Here is an 18,214-nt window from a genome sequence, read left to right on the forward strand (position 1 = left end):
CCAACCAGCAACGGTTACCCCGTGCCCGTACTATCACTGCGCCCCGATATCGCCGCCCGCTGTGGGAACTAATAGGATGGTGAAGAGAAAAGTGAACTCGAATCACAACAAATCGTCATGGCATCGTCTCCCGACCCAACCATCCAACAACCATCGGTGAGGTGTAAAGATTTTTATTTGTTGTGCCCAGTGATGATGATGATGGTGAATCATAATGGACGATGCTTAGAAGCGCGCTAATTCGGTCATCTCTTTTATCCGTAGTCCGCAACTGGAATAAAGAGGAGCTAAAACGCTGCACGTTTTCAATCAAGCGTGAAATTAGTCCAAGTAGATTGTCGGATTTACTCCCCCCCTTCCTGGAAGCTATGAATCATCTTGATACCTGAACCTGAGCGGTGGTTGTTAAGCTCCCGTTCCAGCGTCTTAGCGCGGACAAATGAATGAATAGCTATTGCGCACTCAAGTACAAAGGCAATATAATTGGCTAAAATAAGATTTTTCGAGATTTTTTTCTCGATGACAGTCATTTCAGGAAATAAAAAGAAAAACTAATAAAATATGAAATCAGAGAAAAACTGATAAGCATAAACAACAAGTATCAAAGTACATAAAACAACCTTATCAAAACGCTATGACTGTATAAATAATTCGACCAGCCAAATTGAAGAACTGCACCACCGTACACATTCTGTAGACCGTTGATACGTTCGCGCCAAGTGCCATTCGTACGTGTGTTGACATAGATTTATAGACTTCTCACCTCAGGCTACGATATGCGCTGCGCAGTGTGCTTCCTTTGTTCGGAAGAGATTTGTGCTTCCCTAATTAAAAAGCGGGAATCAACACACCCGCCCGGTTGACCAAATATGACGCGTTGGTTTACCGTCCCTTGGAACTTGGAATCGATGAATTTTTAATCGGATCATTTACGAGCTTTCGCAATCCGGCTTAATATTGTCCTTTTTAGGCTCGCGGAAGTTTCGGCTTCGCCGGGACGAGGCGACGAACCAGGAATTAGATTTCTTTTCTAACTCACGTTGTCAGAGCAGAGTTCATCAACATCAAGTCATCAACCCCCATCAAAGGGCCACAAAGCGTTCGATCCGCGGCGCACTTAATTGCGGCTAATTATCACGCACCGATGCGCGAACTAACGAAATCGCAGACAACCGACGACGCCACTTGGTCTGGCGTTGCGTTGTGGTGGAAGAAGAACGTTTCATGTCTTGCCAGTTGTTGTTGTTCTCAAGCCCTCCCCTATTAGGGAAGTTGAATCACCGTGCACCGAGCTGCACGAGCGTCGCCGTCTGTGCTCACAGCTCGGTTGTAGATAGATCGTTCGCTGGGCTATAGAACACACAGGCTTCAAATGTTTCCGGCTCGATTGCTGGAGGCATAGTTCACACGATTCTAAACGGTTGATTGTCGAACGGACGGGTTTGTTCATTTGATTGACTGTTTGTCTAGTCCGAATCATCGATGGCGGGCGATCGGGTGCGGTGTCGTAATTGAATTTCAACGACGCGACATCGCATCGGTTGCGTTGCGTCGTCGTGCAAGACAATGCGTTGTCGCCTTTTTTGGTTGACTATCAATTAGACAGCCATTTAGCAGCAGCCCCACTGCAGTCGTTGTTTCGGTAAACGAACAAGTGTTTCCGAGTGTAGAATGCAACGATTGCATTTTAATCAATTCGATAACTGAATGAAGAAAACGGGTGTTAGCAAAAACTGCAACAATGAAATTTGTCCGTTAAGTGCAAAAGGTTGATGATCTTTGTTTGGGTGTTTAGCACCAGAAGCAGTTCTAAATATAACAAAACAAGATGCACATATCAAAACACGAGACGATAGTGGGTTTTGAAGTTTCTGAAGCTTTTGGAACTTGTACTTTGTATTTCGAAAACATCTGCTGCTAGCCATACGAACTCGCGCTGCTAATTCAGCCATAACAACTTGTTTGGAAAGCTCTGAAATCTCTAGAACTTGTTTTCGCCAGTATTGAGAGGCTCTGGCAGTATGTATTTAGCTTTGGAATCCGCTTGTACTTGTACTGCTTATTATGGGAATGGGTATATTTAAAAGATCAAATAGAGTGTATAGAGCAGTTCCACGCGCAACCGGCCATAAAACGTCGAAATTTGGCACGAGCCGCTCCGATTTGGACGAAACTATGCATGAGTATTCAATATAACATAAGAAGTGTTTTGACATGGAGAAATATCGTTTGAACTCGAGAGTGTCTTTTCAGAACGGCGTATATGTTTTCGATATCACTGTTATTGAGAACTGTGACTCAGAAGCCGTTTGTTATAGAGAACAAAAGTGTTTGTATGTGCTGCAAAAGCAAACTTGCGAAAACAACTTTGATAATTTGAAAAATGTTGAATTTGCGTTATGCTGTGCGTCATCTGACGTACTGATGGATCGACTAATGCTACTAACTGTATACAACGCCAACGAAATGGTTGGATCTATGAGGAGAGCCAGCGAGTAACGGGCTAGAAAAAATGCTACCAGGAGTCAGATCCTAGTGGCTGGTGGCTGGTGGAGAAGGAGCACAAAGAAATTGTGATAGCTGAAGCGCGGGATAACATGGATAGAAACGATATGCAGAGATTTTACGTTACTGCCAATTCCGCGTGGCGTAAGACTTTGCCAGTGTCCGCCATGTACAATAACCGAGAGGAGTATTTGCTGACAGAGGCTATGATGGCAGCCAGGTGGAAGGAGTACTTCGAAGATTAGTTGAAAGGCTCTAAATGAGCTGAAAACTGTAAAGCTGCTGGGAAGGCCGAGAACCCGGCCGAGATTATCACACTTGTGAATCGTGTAAAATATGGCAAATTTTAGAGAACTGGTCACTTAGTGTGCATGTCGGAAGAAGGAATAGCGAATACAATATTCAACAGAGAATCGGATAGAGACCGGCGAACACACTGGCTACATGTGGTGGAATCTGACTTGGGAACCCTGATCGTTCGGGGAAGCTGGAGGAACGTCGCCCGAAACCTACGATTATGGAGCCAGGTATAGGTGCATAGAAGCTGTAGCTAATCAGGTCCCCAAGTAGGTGAACAAAGATCTGTCTCCTTATAAAACAATGAGAACTGGTAATTAGATTAGGAGGCGGTGTACAACTAGGATCCAAAGGTAGACGAATTCAACGACCACCTCGAATGTATCCCTGCCTATCGAGTCTGAATGAAGCGGATGAGCATTGATCTTATTCAATCGTAGCATCCAAAGCCAGTGAGTGAACAGCCTCGCTCAGATTGATGCCAAACAACGATCATGTACAATAATTGCATGAGCAGGATAACCGTACAATTCGTAGTTGCTACTCCGTGATTGATTAGAACTTGCGAAATTGCACAGGGAACCAATTGAATGGAGCTTGGGTTTAGCTATCATTCTCTATGTGCAAATTTCGGAAATTCAATGCATTTTACTAAGTCAATTACGGCGCCGGCAACGCCCTTATGGTTATCAAGGGAAGGAAGGATTATTAGTTCAACTCTCGTTGCTACTAGAGACCGAGTATACCTCTGCATCTCCACGATAGTCTTAGGATAGGATATTGTGTTAGTATGAAGGGATATATTATCTGGATTCACTTTGGTAAGTGATGCGATCTATGGGATAGGAATTATTAGATATAATATTAGAATTAGAAGTACTAGAGTAATGAGAAAGTATTAAAGTGAATTCTAATGGGATTCATTTTTACAATTAGAATTTGAATGCTATTGGATTCTAATACCACGCACACGTCTACCACACCATCGCTACCCGCACATCAACCTCACACATTCTTTTTTTTTTTCCCCTGTTGGGTATTTTAATCACTGCGACCATTTGTTAGATCTATTGTGATATATGCCCCATTTCATATAGCTTTGTCAAGTTGACGCATCATTGCTATGTAGAGCAATTGCATCACCTTGACTACCAGCGTCTTCCCAATACGGTATTATGGTTCTGATTAATCGCACTACCAAATTGGGACTTGTTCTCCAAACTTCAGAGGGTTCTATCAGCCCCCTGTTGAAGAACTGTAATCTTTTTCTAAAAATTGCCGGACAATGGCATAACAGATGTTCCGAGTTTTCCACATGTATACCGCAGAAGCGACATACATCATCTTGAAGTTTTCCTAGCAGCTTCAAGTGATAACGGCTCGGGCAATGGCCTGTTACAAGACCTGTATATGTGTTAAGATCTTTTTTTGAAAGATCTAAAATTTTGCGAGTGATAAATACGTTTGGTGTGATGAAACGTTTAGACTGCCTCGCAATCAAGGTGTTCTTCAAATGTCCTCTATTTTTGAATGTTCCCAAGATTTCAGTTCCATTCTAAGAAAACACGCAGATACACCACAAAATGGTTCTGGACCTATGAATTGTCGAGATGAACCAAGTCTTGCCAGCATATCAGCTTGTTCATTGCCTTCAATGCCACAATGACCAGGAACCCAATATAGGTTCACTTTGTTACGACTACCCAAGGTTTGGAATGACTGAACACATTCCCAAACGAGTTTAGATGTGCATCTTGCTGATTTCAGAGCATTCAATGCTGCTTGACTATCAGACATTATGCAAATATTTGAATGCCTGTAATTTCGACGTATGCATAAATTAGAGCATTCAAGAATAGCCTGAACTTCAGCTTGGAAAACAGATGGCCACTTTCCCATGGGAATCGAAATATTCGTCCCTGGGCCAGTCACGCCTGCTCCAACTTGATTGTTCAGTTTTGAACCATCGGTGTAAAACACAATCGATCCTGAACGAAGATTTGGTCCACCATTTGTCCATGTGCTTCGCTCAAGATTAATTACATCAAAACATCGATAAAAGTTGTATCTTCCTCTCATCCAATCATCGTTGTTTGTATTCAGTGAGTTGATACTTATTTTGTTTAGAATACTAAGATGTCCTGTTAGGTCACCTTCGAAGAGGTTTGAATCTCTTTTGATCTTCAAAGCACTCTTCTCTGCTTCTAATTGAATAAATTGATCCAATGGTAGCACGTGGAGCAAAGCGTCTAGTGCTGTGTTCGGCGTGCTTCTTATCGCACCAGTTATTGAAAGAGTAGCTAATCTTTGAAGTTTTCCCAACTTCTTCTGTACCACCCTTTCTTTTGTTTTTGGCCACCATACTAATGCGGCATATGATATTCTGGGTTTCACAATCGCCGTATAAATCCATTGAATCATGTTTGGCTTTAGTCCCCACTTTTTACCGAACGTCGCCTTACTTATCCATAAAGCATTTGTAGCTTTGCTTAATGCTTCTTCAAGATGTAAGTTCCAATTCAGCTTACTGTCAAGTCGAACGCCAAGATGCTTGACTGAGTTTGAAAGTTTCAAATCTGCTCCTTTCAGTTTTACCTACATAAAGAATAATTTCTTCTCCTTGTAAACGCCACTAGTGTGGCCTTTGAAGGGTTTATGTTTAATCCTTCGTTTTCACACCATAATGTGATGAAATTTAGGGCAATTTGCATTCTATTAGAAATAACACAGTCATATTTTCCTCTCACCAATATAACTATATCATCTGCGAAGCCAATTATCTCGAAGCCTCGAGCCTCCAACTGTTTGAGAAGATCGTCAACGATTAAAGACCACAATAGAGGTGATAGTACGCCTCCTTGAGGGCACCCTTTTACTGCTCTCACACTAATTGATGAGCTTCCAAGGTTTGCCGATATTTCTCGTTTTGATAACATCTCGCCAATCCAGTCAACAATGCATACATCGAAACCTCGTTTCAACATAGCATTCTTCATTGAACTGTGAGATGTGTTATCGAATGCTCCTTCAATGTCGAGGAACGCTGCAAGTGAAATTTCTTTTGCTGCAAAAGATCTTTCCAACTTTGTAACTAACTTGTGAAGCGCTGTTACTGAAGATTTACCCTCCTGATATGCAAACTGATTTTTGCTCAGAGGAGTATTCGTTAAATAAGATGATTTTATGTGCTCATCTATTAGTTTTTCCATTATTTTTAGTATAATGGACGATAAGCTAATTGGTCTGAAGGATTTTGGGGATGATTTATCCTTCTTATTAGCTTTTGGGATAAATGTGACACGCACTCCGGAATATAGCCTAATATTAAGCTCGATTGGAACATCTTAGTCAGAACGGGTGTTAAGATTGCTTTTCCCTTCTGTAGTAGTACAGGAAAAATTCCATCCCTACCTGGAGATTTGAAGGGTTCAAGTGAATCAATCGCCCATTCAACTTTCTGTTCAGTGAATATTTCATTGGCCACACATTCTTACTTGTATGAGGCCTGCACGAGCCTAGCGACCGTATATAGCATTCGTATGCGGGTACAAATGAATACCAATATATTTTTACATTTTTATTTACTGCTACTAAGTAACAGGCAGCTTTTTATAACAATTCTATATTTAGAATCATACTTGCTAGCAATGAGAATTTGATTTGCAAAGAGATTGAGTTATATGATTAACGAAATTATCTAATAGGAAATTGGAAAGGGCCAGGGATCAAACCCTTAATCTCCTGCTTATGAGGCAGAAGCAGTGACACAAGGCCACCAAGCACCTCTCAACGATCATGTTCAATCATTGCTGCGATAAACAAAGAGCAACAGAGTTTGCTTAAACAATCGTTATTTGCGTGTTAACTATGGATGCTACGATTTGGATAATCGTATTACGCTTGCTCTATTAAATTAAAATATCAAACCGCATCATCTGTTCCGCTTTATTCACTCTACTTTCAAGTTGATGGGATGGCCGAGAGGAAGTATCAAAGCCTCCCATTTAGTGTATTAGAGTTCAATACTCATAGCGTACTCAATTTTCTCAATGCTTGAAAAGATTTTTCTCACAGCGTGTCGTACGTAATAACGCTTATTGTTAGGTTACCAAATGATTTCCTTCGCTCAATTGGATTCCATTGGTGAGCGCTGAAGATCTTTTAACGTTGAGTCATCGAACGCCAAATTTTCAACGATCTAGGAGCTTCATCGCTTAGGACGCAGTAGAGCATCAAGTTGGCTGGATTTTGGTCGATTTTTGCTCATGGTGCTATCAAAGAATAGGGTGGCCCACCAAATAAAAAAAAAATTGTTTTTTTTTGCGGATTATGCAATTTTCTTTAGAGTTGTAGCGCAGCTTATTTAGATCAATTTTACCTATTTGGATTAAAGTGTTCCTCAAAAATGAGTATTTTTGATGTACTTTTTTTGTTTTTGATTTTTCGGAAAAGTCGTCTTCGGGTGACGTTTTGAGCTAAAAAATGCATCTTATGATATATAAATATACTTAATAGTACCTCCACTTAGTAGATTAACAAAAGATTATTTTTTTAATTTATGTTTTATAATAATTTTTAAGTTTTAATACCTTAGCCAATATCTATGGACAAAATACTATTTTTCAGAGAAAAATTTCGAAAAAAAATGTCACTCATGTACTTACAACAAGGTGCATTCGACGCAGAATAGTCTCCCATTGTTTCCTATTGAAAAATAGTCAGATCGAACTACGATCTTAAACGTAATGGCCAAAATACTATTTTTTTATAATGCACGAGAAACTAATAAATTTGCTTGCGTGTTTCTTGAGAACGGCCTAGCTGTTCCATCTCCTCGCGCTCCGCTTCTTCCAGGCGGCGTTTCTTCTCCTAAAAAAGGCGGATCTGCTGATCCGCTTCCGTCTACAACGTTCCACGTTCTGACAGGTACCTTGCTGAAGCGCGACCGCTGCATGCTGTTTTCATGCTAATTTATATAAAAGTACGTGGATAAGAATTGGCTCTTCAAACAAAGTTTAAATTAGTTTCTCCATGTTCTCTTGTTTTTAGTGTTTCGCACGCTTTTGCTGTTTTAGAACAGCAGTACAGCATAATACTGAGAAAAAACATATTTACTTTAACATATGTACAAAATGATACATTGTGCTTCACTTCAGCGAAGCTTTCTGTCGCTTAATTCGATGTTTGGAACTAAATTGTTTGCTGAGTAATATCTGATTAATTTGACTCTGCTCTAATTGAATTAAGATCTTTCGATTTTTCAAATACATACGTATTAATGCACTTTGTTGTACATGAAGCGAACCAGAATCAACCAAAGATACCTCGATAGGCAGCATTTATTATTTCTTTGTTTTCGGTTCTTTGAATCTGTTTTCAATTACTACTTGAAAAGACATTCTTGTGAATTGGTTGATTGCATTTACAATTCTCTTCGCTGTACCCTGCTTCTATAATGTGGCAGTAGGACATAACAAAGTCTACGTTCTCTAGTCTGAAGTCTAATTTCATTAAAAAATTTAGGTACTTGTGTCTTACTGAGATATTGTGTAGGGTACTAGCGACAGTAAGTAGCCCTAAATGGCCGTAACGAAATTGTGACGGCGACTCTCCGTGGATCCGTGTACACGCCGCAGAGATCTGACTGGAAGAGGCAGAGTCATGGCTTGCTGCTCGCTGATTGACACGCTAGGGAGTGAAATCTATAAACACACGCTGAACCAGTTAACTCCATTTAAAACTACACACAAACAAAAAAAAAACTACACACCGACATTTGGTTGTGGGTCGCGAGATATAAAACGTAATTCATACGTTCGTTCCTATTCCGTGCCACAAATCTATATAAGCTTCAAAATTAGGATCTAAGTAATGAATTGATGATTAGATAACAACAAATTAACGAACCCAATGGCCTTCTTTTGTTATCCAAGATTTTAGCAAATACAATGAAGTTCCAATTTCTTCCAAAAAACATTCCAAATCTTACCCAAATGCAATCTAAAACAAAGCGGTGTTGAACTTCATTACTGAAAAGATTTAAAAACAACTTAATAAAGATAAGAAAATCAAATCCAATTCAATTCATTGAATCTAAGCCAATTTAATTCAAATGCGAACCAATCCAATTCATTCCAAACCAAATCCATTCAAAATACAAACCCAATCAAAATCCAATCCACATCCAATTCAAATCCATTCCAAATCCAATCCAAAACCAATCCAAATCCATTCCGATTCGAATCCAGTCCAACTTCAATTCAAATCCAATCAAAATCCAATACAAATCCAATCCAATTCCAATCAAAATCCAATCCAGATTCAATTCAAATCCTTTCCAAATCCAATCCAACTCCGTACATTTAATCCAACTTTTAGTTTTGCGTATCACCATCAATCTGAACTTCAGCATATTGATGTTGACCTTCCGAGCAAACGCCTTGCAAATGACATTTATCTTAAATTCCGCAAAATCCGAGATATTATACCCAAATGATAGACGTGTAAACTTGTACTGCTCCCAACTAATTTTACGCCTAATAAATTTGAACTTCCGAATAGCTTTGTGAAATCCGGCAACCTTATTAATTTTGCAAATTCCGAGATATCCCGCTATGGCTACTAAGTCAGTACTTTCCAAGATAAATTTCCAGATAATATATTTGTCTTTTCGAACAGTTTTAAACAATGCAGTACAGAATATTTCTCAATTTCTCTCAGATTTCGTTATATCATAGCTCAACTGGTAGTGTCATGTACACTAATGCCGCCAAGTGCTACATGAAATCTATATTTGTTCTAACCAAAATCAATGATCGTAGGACTTTGAGATTTTCTAGACTATAAACTATTTACCGTTGGTCTTCCACACACACACCTTGTAGTTTCACAGACGGCCACCTTTCAGACACGCCTTATAGTTTTCCACCGGTCTTATAAACGCGCATTGTGATTTTGCAAACCACAAACAAACCAATTTCCGACGCTCTTTCAGACGAGCCTCGTGGTTTTTAAACCACAAATCATTTTTCCAGCGGTCTTGCAGACGCGCCACCAAAAATCATTTTCCGACAGACTTCGAGACGGGTCTTGTGATTTAGAAAACCACAATCCATTTTCCGGCGGTCTTCGAGACGCGTCTTGTGATTAAGTAACTCAGTCGACATTTAGCTTCTCCGTGATAGTCCATGAGAAATCCCACGGAAAATTGTTCTTAAAGAGTTAAACTCGTTAGGCTAGAGGTCATTTCGTGGAAAGCGGTTTAGTCGAATGCCACTTGACATGACAACCCGAAAGTCATCTAGCTAAATTCCATTTGATCGAATTAAATGATTGATCGAATCGGTTACTAAGTAGAGAATGGTTTGGCCTTGAATCGCATTTGGTATACGGCCGAAAGTGACACTGGGATACCATTTCCATCATTGCTTTTCACAGTAAAAAATAAAAAGTAATATCACATCGGATTTGATGCACATCATCCGCGTCGTAAATATCATGTATTATTACATCAATATGTTGCGAATAAAAGTTGACGTACTTGATAGTTAACCTTCAAATTGAAGCGATGTAATCAATTTTTGACGTAATATGCCTGATGTAATAGAAAAATCGACGTAAAACACCGGTCAGCATGAACCTTGCTTTTGGCACCGATGTTAGGGTGGCCCGGCAGTTTTGTATTACGGAAGAAACAAAAACAAATGTCAATAGTTTTATTCGATACGATATATTTATTTTCAACATCTTTCCGATACATTTCATTGTTTTTTTTTTATTTTATTTTTCAAAATATCAATACCCAGACAACACGAAATCGTATATGATGCAACATAAGATGCTAAAGTGGAGGCGATATACGTACATGATGTATGGAGAAGTACCTATATCGCCTCCACTTTAGCATCTTATACGGCATCCTATACGATCTTGTGTTGACTGGGTATATATAAATATATAAGGGGCCGTACACTAATTACGCAAGCAATTTTTCGTGGTTTTTCCCCCTCCCCCCATGTAAGATTTTTCCCGTATAAATATTTTTTTATGTTAATGGATCGTAAGAAAATGGCAGAACTCGGAATTCCTCCGGAAGTTCTTTCTGGAGTTGCTCCGGAAGTTTCGTCTGGAGTTCGTCCGGAAAATCCTGCTGGAATTCTCCGGAAGTTCCTGAAGGAATTCCTCCTAGAGTTCCAGCTGGAATTCTCCCGGAAGTTCCTTTTGGAAATCTTCAGGAAGTTCCTTCTGGAATTCCTCAAATACATCCTTCTGGAATTCTTCCGGAAGTTTCTTCTGGAGTTGCTCCGAAAGTTCCTCCAGGAATTACTCCGGAGATTCCTCTTGGAATTCCTGCAGAAATTCCTCAGGAAATTCCTCTAGAGCTTCCTCCAGGAATTCCTCCGGAAGGATTCCTCCGGAAGTTTCTGTTAGAATTCTTTCGGAAGTTCATGCTTGAGTTCCTCCTGGAATTCCTAGAGAAACTTCCGGAGGAACTCCTAGAGAAACTTCCGGAAGTTCCTCTAGGAATTCCTCCGGAAGTTCCTTTACGCATTCCTACGGAAGTTCCTTTAGGAATTCCTCCGGAAGTTCCTTTAGGAATTCCTCCGGAAGTTCCTTTAGGAATTCCTCCGGAAGTTCCTTTAGGAATTCCTCCGGAAGTTCCTTTAGGAATTCCTCCGGAAGTTCCTTTAGGAATTCCTCCGGAAGTTCCTTTAGGAATTCCTCCGGAAGTTCCTTTAGGAATTCCTCCGGAAGTTCCTTTAGAATTCCTCCGGAAGTTCCTTTAGGAATTCCTCCGGAAGTTCCTTTAGGAATTCCTCCGGAAGTTCCTTTAGGAATTCCTCCGGAAGTTCCTTTAGGAATTCCTCCGGAAGTTCCTTTAGGAATTCCTCCGGAAGTTCCTTTAGGAATTCCTCCGGAAGTTCCTTTAGGAATTCCTCCGGAAGTTCTTTTAGGAATTCCTCCGGAAGTTCCTTTAGGAATTCCTCCGGAAGTTCCTTTAGGAATTCCTCCGGAAGTTCCTTTAGGAATTCCTCCGGAAGTTCCTTTAGGAATTCCTCCGGAAGTTCCTTTAGGAATTCCTCAAGAAGTTCCTTAAGGAATTCCTCAAGAATTTCCTTTAGGAATTCCTCAAGAATTTCCTTTAGGAATTCTTCCGGAAGTTCCTTTAGGAATTCCTCCGGAAGTTTCTTTAGGAATTCCTCCGGAAGTTCCTTTAGGAATTCCTCCGGAAGTTCCTTTAGAAATTGCTCCGGAAGTTCCTCTAGGAATTCCTCCGGAAGTTCCTCTAGGAATTCCTCTAGGAATTCTTGCAGAAATTCCTCTAGGAATTCCTTTGGAAGTTCCGCTAAGAATTCCTCCGGAAGTTCCTCTAGGAATTCCTCTGGAAGTTTCTCTAGGAATTCCTCCGGAAGTTTCTCTAGGTAGGAATTCTGGGAGGAACTTCCGGAGGAATTCCTAGAGGAACTGTCGAAAATATTCCTAGAGGAGCGTCCGGGGGAATTCCTAGAGGAACTTCTGGAAGGACCTCTAGGAATTCCTCCTGAAGTTCCTCTAGGAATTCCTCCTGAAGTTCCGCTAGGAATTCCGTGAGGAACTTCCGGAAGAACTCAAGCATGAACTTCCAGAGAAATTCCAGCAGAAATTTTTGGAAGGAATAGTAGCAGGAACTTCCGGAAGAATTCCTGGAGAAAGCTCCAGAGGAATTTCTGGAGGAATTCCACGAGGAATTTCCGAAGGAATTCCTGCAGGAATTCCAAGAGGAACTTCCGGAGTAATTCCTGGAGGAACTTTCGAAGGAACTCCAGAATGAGCTTCCGAATGAATTCTTGAAGAAACTTCCAGAGGAACTCCAGAAGGATTTTCCGGACAAACTCAAACAAACAATTGAGGAACTTCCGGCAGGACTCCTGTAGAATTTTCCAGAGGAATTTCAAGAAAAACTTCCTCAGTAATTCCAAGAGCAACTTGAGGAGGGACTCCTGGAAGAATTCCTGGAAAATTTTCCGGAAGAATTCCTGTGAGAACTCCCGGAGGTATTCCTGGTTAAACTCCTGAGAGTAACTCCTGGAGTAACTTCCTGAGAAATTTCTGGCGGTAGATCCGGAGGAATTCCAAGATGAAGTTCCGGAGGAATTCTAAGAGGAAGTTCCGGAGGAATTCCAAAAGAAGTTTCGGAGAAATACCAAGAGGAACTCTCGTAGGAATTCCAATATAAACTTCCAGAAGGATTTTCTTGAGGAATTTCAGAATGAACTTTCGGAGGATTCCCAAAAGGAACTTGCGGAGGAATTCCAAAAGGAACTTGTGGAGCAATTCCAGAAGAAACTTCCGGAAGATTTCGAGAAGAAATTACAGCAGGAACTTCCGGAGGAATTCCACAAGGAACTTTTCAAGCAATTCCAGGAGGGATTAACAAAGGAATTTTAGGAGGATCATTTGGAGGAATTCCAGGAGGAATTATTCCAGGAATTTATCCGGAATTTCTTCCAGGAATTCCTCCGGAAGTTTCTCCAGGGATTCCTCCGGTAATACCTCCAGGAATTCCTCCGGTAATACCTCCAGAAATTTCTCTGGAAGTTACTCTAGGAATTCGTCAGGAAGTTCTTCTTGAAATTCCTCCGAAAGTTCCATAAGGAATTCTTCGGTTAGTTCCTTCAGTTCTTCCGTAAATGTTACCTTATACCTCGGAAAAATTTTCCGCCAGATTTTAATCCCCATGAATTTTAAATGGGGCTGTGATTTCGATTTTCCGTGCCGAAGTCCCGAAAGTATCGCATATGTAAAAATGCATAGGGAAAAATTCCGCGAACCAAATTCCCGAGGTGTGAGGCTACCTTAAGTTCCTCCAAAAATTCCTCCGCATATTCCTTCACAAATTCTTTCAAATGTTCCTCCAAGAATTTTTTCGGAAATTCCCCTAGGAATTTCTTCGGAAGTTCCTCCATGAGTTCCTCCGGAAGTTCCTCCAGGAATTCTCCCGGTAGAAATTCCCGGAGGAACTTCTGGAGGAATTCCTGGAGGAACTTCCGGGAGAACTCCTTGAGGAACTTCCGGTGATATTCGTGGAATATTTTCCGGAGAAATTCCTGGAGGAATTTACACAGGAATTCCTGGAGGACCTTCCGAAAGAATTCCTGTAGGACCTTCCGGGAAAATTCCTGTAGGAACTTCCGGAAAAATTCCTGGAGGAACTTCCGGAGGAATTCCTGGAGGAACTTCCGGAGGAATTCCTGGAGGAACTTCCGGAGGAATTCCTGGAGGAACTTCCGGAGGAATTCCTGGAGGAACTTCCGTAGGAATTCCTGGAGGAACTTCCGGAGGAATTCCTAGAGGAACTTCCGGAGGAACTTCCGGAGGAATTCCTGGAGGAACTTCCGGAGGAATTCCTGGAGGAACTTCCGGAGGAATTCCTGGAGGAACTTCCGGAGGAATTCCTGGAGAAACTTCCAGAGGAATTCCTGGAGGAACTTCCGGAGGAATTCCTGGAGGAACTTCCGGAGGAATCCCTGGAAGAAATTCCGGATAAATTTCGGAATAATTCCTCCTGGAATTCCCCCGTTCCACCTAGAATTCTACCGCAAGTTTCTCTTGGAATTCCCCCGGAAGTTCCTCCTGGAATTCCTCCGAATGATCCTTTGAAAATCCCTCCTGGAATTGCTTGAAAAGTTCGTTGTGGAATTCCCGAGGATTTTCATAAGGAACTTCCGGAGGAATTCCAGAAGGATCTACCGGAGGTATTGCAGAAGGAACTCTCGGGAGAATTTACAATTCTGGATTCTACAATTATTGTATTTTACAACAACAATTATAAAATTATAGAATTAAAAATTAAAATTTGAAAATTAAATTTAAAATTCAAAATTATAAATTCTAAATTCAAAATTTAAAATTCTAAATTCATAAAATTTAAAATTAAAAATTTAAAATTTAAAATTTAAAATTTAAAATTTAAAATTTTAAATTTAAAATTTAAAATTTAAAATTTAAAATTTAAAATTTAAAACTTAAAATTTAAAATTGCAAATTTAAAATCTAAAATTTAAATTTTAAATGTAAAAATAGAAAATTGAAATTTAAAAAATAAATTTAAATTTTCAAATTTCTAATTTCATATTTCAAATTTGAAATTTAAATTAAAAATAAAAATTAAAAATTAAAAATTAAAAACTAAAAATTAAAAATTAAAAATTAAAAATTAAAAATTAGAAATTATAAATTAAAAATTAAAACTAGAAAAAAAATTTAAATAAAAAATTAAAAATTAAAAATTGAAAATCAAAATATTAAAAATTTAATTAAAAATTAAATTGAAAATTAAAAATTAAAAATTAAAAATTGAATATTGAAAATAAAATATTATAAATTGAAAATCAAAAATTAAAATTTTAAAATTCAAAATTCCAATTTGAGCACAAATGGCAAAAATCGATTTGCATCTAGATACTGTGGCACAAATTTCGCTACTTCAATTACCAGCAGAAAATCTTACCATGCACCCTCTGTTTAACACAACACAACTGCTTACACATTCTTTAAATTACCGAATGATGATCGTTTGGGACAGATAGGTTCCAGAAATTGTACAATAGTTCAAAAGTGTATTTTGTTTGCGGCCTGGCATTTTGGTGACCTGAAATATGTATGAAACGGATTTATTTCGTTATTACGTTCCAGCGGGTGATTTCATGTTTTGTCAACGAAGCTTACCTGTAATTCTTCATTCCTCTTTTCTCGTTGGATTGTACCCAGCCGATCAACAGGGAAATTTTGATTCCTCTTGCGCTCTGTCTTCCCTCTGAATGATAACATTACTTCGCAGTCATTTCTCGGATCGGAACAACACTACCGGTGATTATGTGTTGCGGATCTCTTCCATAATCCGTTTCTCACAGCTATCAAATGATTTAATTCAACTTAGATTTTTAGTTTAAAATCTTTGTTCCGGCGGTAAACAATTTTCGCCGTACCGAAACTTACCTGAAAATCCAGTGCACTTTCTTCTAGGTACGAAGCAGGTTCACTGATCAATCAATTTATCCTATTCCTGGCCATGTTCTGATCCTGCTGCTGATTTTGAAAAACCTTGATTAAAATTAATGCGGAGAATTTTCACAAACAAACAAGTTTCTGCTAGCACCTGACCACTAATGAAAATTTTCGAGCGTCAGTTACTGGCGTTGTCGAAGTTTGACACTTGCACTGTTGATACTGGGTTATATTACATGGCTGATGTAAAATTATTTGCTTCTGTTGGCGAAATTACGTCTAATGTACGACCTGCATTACATATGTGCATCTTTTTGAATGCAGTCAAATGATTAATTGTGTAGGTAATTTTACGTATATTTGACAGATTTCAAAATAAAGTTTTGTCGAATACAGTTTACGTTAAGCGATGTAATAAAACATTGATATGATACAAAAACACGTCAAATAGCTTATTACATATCTTTTTCAGGTACGTTTCTGAAAATTACGTTTCGCCATATTAATATTTTTTTTGCTGTGTTCCATTAGCATTTGGCACCGAATTTCGGATAGCAGAAAATTATTCGAATTGTCCACTATTCAATTCGTTCTGACTAAATTTGAACCAGTTAGTTCACATGACATTGTACGTTACATAGAAACATATTTGACGAAAAAACTTTAACAATACGTACAGAACTCTATTTTTTATTGCCAAACAACCCTGGTGTGTTGGTAAAATCTCAAATCAAGCTCTATCTGGAATAAGGGAGAATGTCGCAAGAGAGGATTCTCTTCGTCGACTTCCCCTCTTTTTAATAAAATGGCATAACATGTTATTTCAATTCCAAACGTATAATATTTGGTTATGCATTTGGTATTGAAATGCAATTTAATAACTGAGTTTGTTATGGCTTAAGTATTGTGCATATTAATTTTTGGTATTATTCCTTTGGTGTTTTACCTCTTATTCAAGGCTAGTTCATAACAGAGTATGGTATCAATAACAGAATTAGGTTTTATTCAACCAATTTCTCCTGCTGGGGTTTGCACGTTCGAAAACACATTTCTGACATACCTACATGCACAGTAAAATATTATGAAAATCAGGCTCGACGGAATTCACAATTGAATGTAAAATTTGGTAACATAATGTGTACCAGATCATAATTTTAAGTTTCTGTGATGTAAATGATAAAATAATTTACAATTTTTTTTTATTGAAATTTCAATTCAATATATCTTAATTTTACATGATTGTATCGGAATCCTTGGTGAACGAGCACGAGCACGCTGTCAAAAGAAATCAAAACACACCCCATTCCATTTCATGCAAACCACAGCAGTAACCTAATTTATTCACATAGGCGTTTACCAAATGTATATATTCGGATATACCAATAAGATGACGGTCCTGTCGCAGCATTTCAACGCTATAACTCAACGATGTTCGGGCATTTTGACGAGAAATCTGTGATACATTCAGCTTACTGAGTATCAAACGATTCCATCTAGAATGAGTTTCCGTGTCATGTAAATTTAAGCTATCGTGTAGCCTGATGAAGAATTATCGAATCACCAAAACGCTTAACCTGTTACACTTTGATCGACTCGATATCAAGAAGCGGAAATACCCGAGAGGCTAACAAGTTAGGCTTTCACTCTGAGGACAAAAGTTCGATTCCCATGCTCTGCTTCTTTTTTTGTTTTCCAATAAAAATAGGAACTATAAAATTTCAGCACGCGTAAATTTAAATCAACCTTAAAATTTATGCTATTTAACACGGAGCATATTTGTTACATCTACTTGAACGGAAATTTACAGGTTTTGTTCTTACTGTGTGCTAATTATCAATTTAGTAATATTTAAGATATGTAGTGTTGTATCTATCGTAATCTATCTTTTGTGTTTGATAAGAGGAAGTCAAAAGGAATATCCACAAAAAATCGTTTAAATTTTTCGTACATCAATCAGAGTATTTTCTAAATGCAGAACTCTCCACGAACCTAAGTTGACATTATAGTTTGTTCATTAATTGCGCGTAGAGGCGCATGCTATGATCACAATTCTGCAAAGCGTCGCTTTGGGTGTTTGATTTTTCGAGTATCAAATGCTAGAGTTGTTGGCCGCTTGCGCCTCGATAGACAGAATCGCGCAAAATCAATCATGTACGATAGATTGAATTTAAGTGTTACGTCTGTTTGTCTGTGGTCCTATTTTTGAAACTTCCAATATTTCGGATATTGTTGGGGCAGGAGCTAACGTTACGACGAAAGAGGCCGAGTAACCACTCGAGAATCATATGGCACTGTAGTTGACGACAATCTATCCTGTTTATCCTTAGTATAATAATCAGAACCGTTAAATAAATCCTCTTTGTTTACGAAACTGCTATTAACGGCTTTCTAAGTTTGTACTGGTGCACGACAATAGGCATAAGTA

The 18,214-nt window shown here is 38.9% G+C and overlaps 1 protein-coding gene and 1 long non-coding RNA gene across 2 annotated transcripts in view; one reads left to right on the forward strand and one right to left on the reverse strand.

Moving 5' to 3' along the window:
* LOC134227590 (cell death protein hid) overlaps nt 1-18,214 on the forward strand; it is a 254,727-nt gene that overhangs the window by 71,827 nt on the left and 164,686 nt on the right. The window lies entirely within an intron of this gene.
* LOC134223219 (uncharacterized) lies at nt 15,324-15,920 on the reverse strand. Its single transcript, XR_009982484.1, has 3 exons — nt 15,781-15,920; nt 15,511-15,695; nt 15,324-15,433 (listed from the first exon to the last, which is right to left on the reverse strand). It is a non-coding gene; the product is annotated as an uncharacterized LOC134223219 (long non-coding RNA).

This window comes from Armigeres subalbatus, chromosome 3, assembly GCF_024139115.2.
Source record: "Armigeres subalbatus isolate Guangzhou_Male chromosome 3, GZ_Asu_2, whole genome shotgun sequence".
Lineage (NCBI taxonomy): Eukaryota > Metazoa > Arthropoda > Insecta > Diptera > Culicidae > Armigeres > Armigeres subalbatus.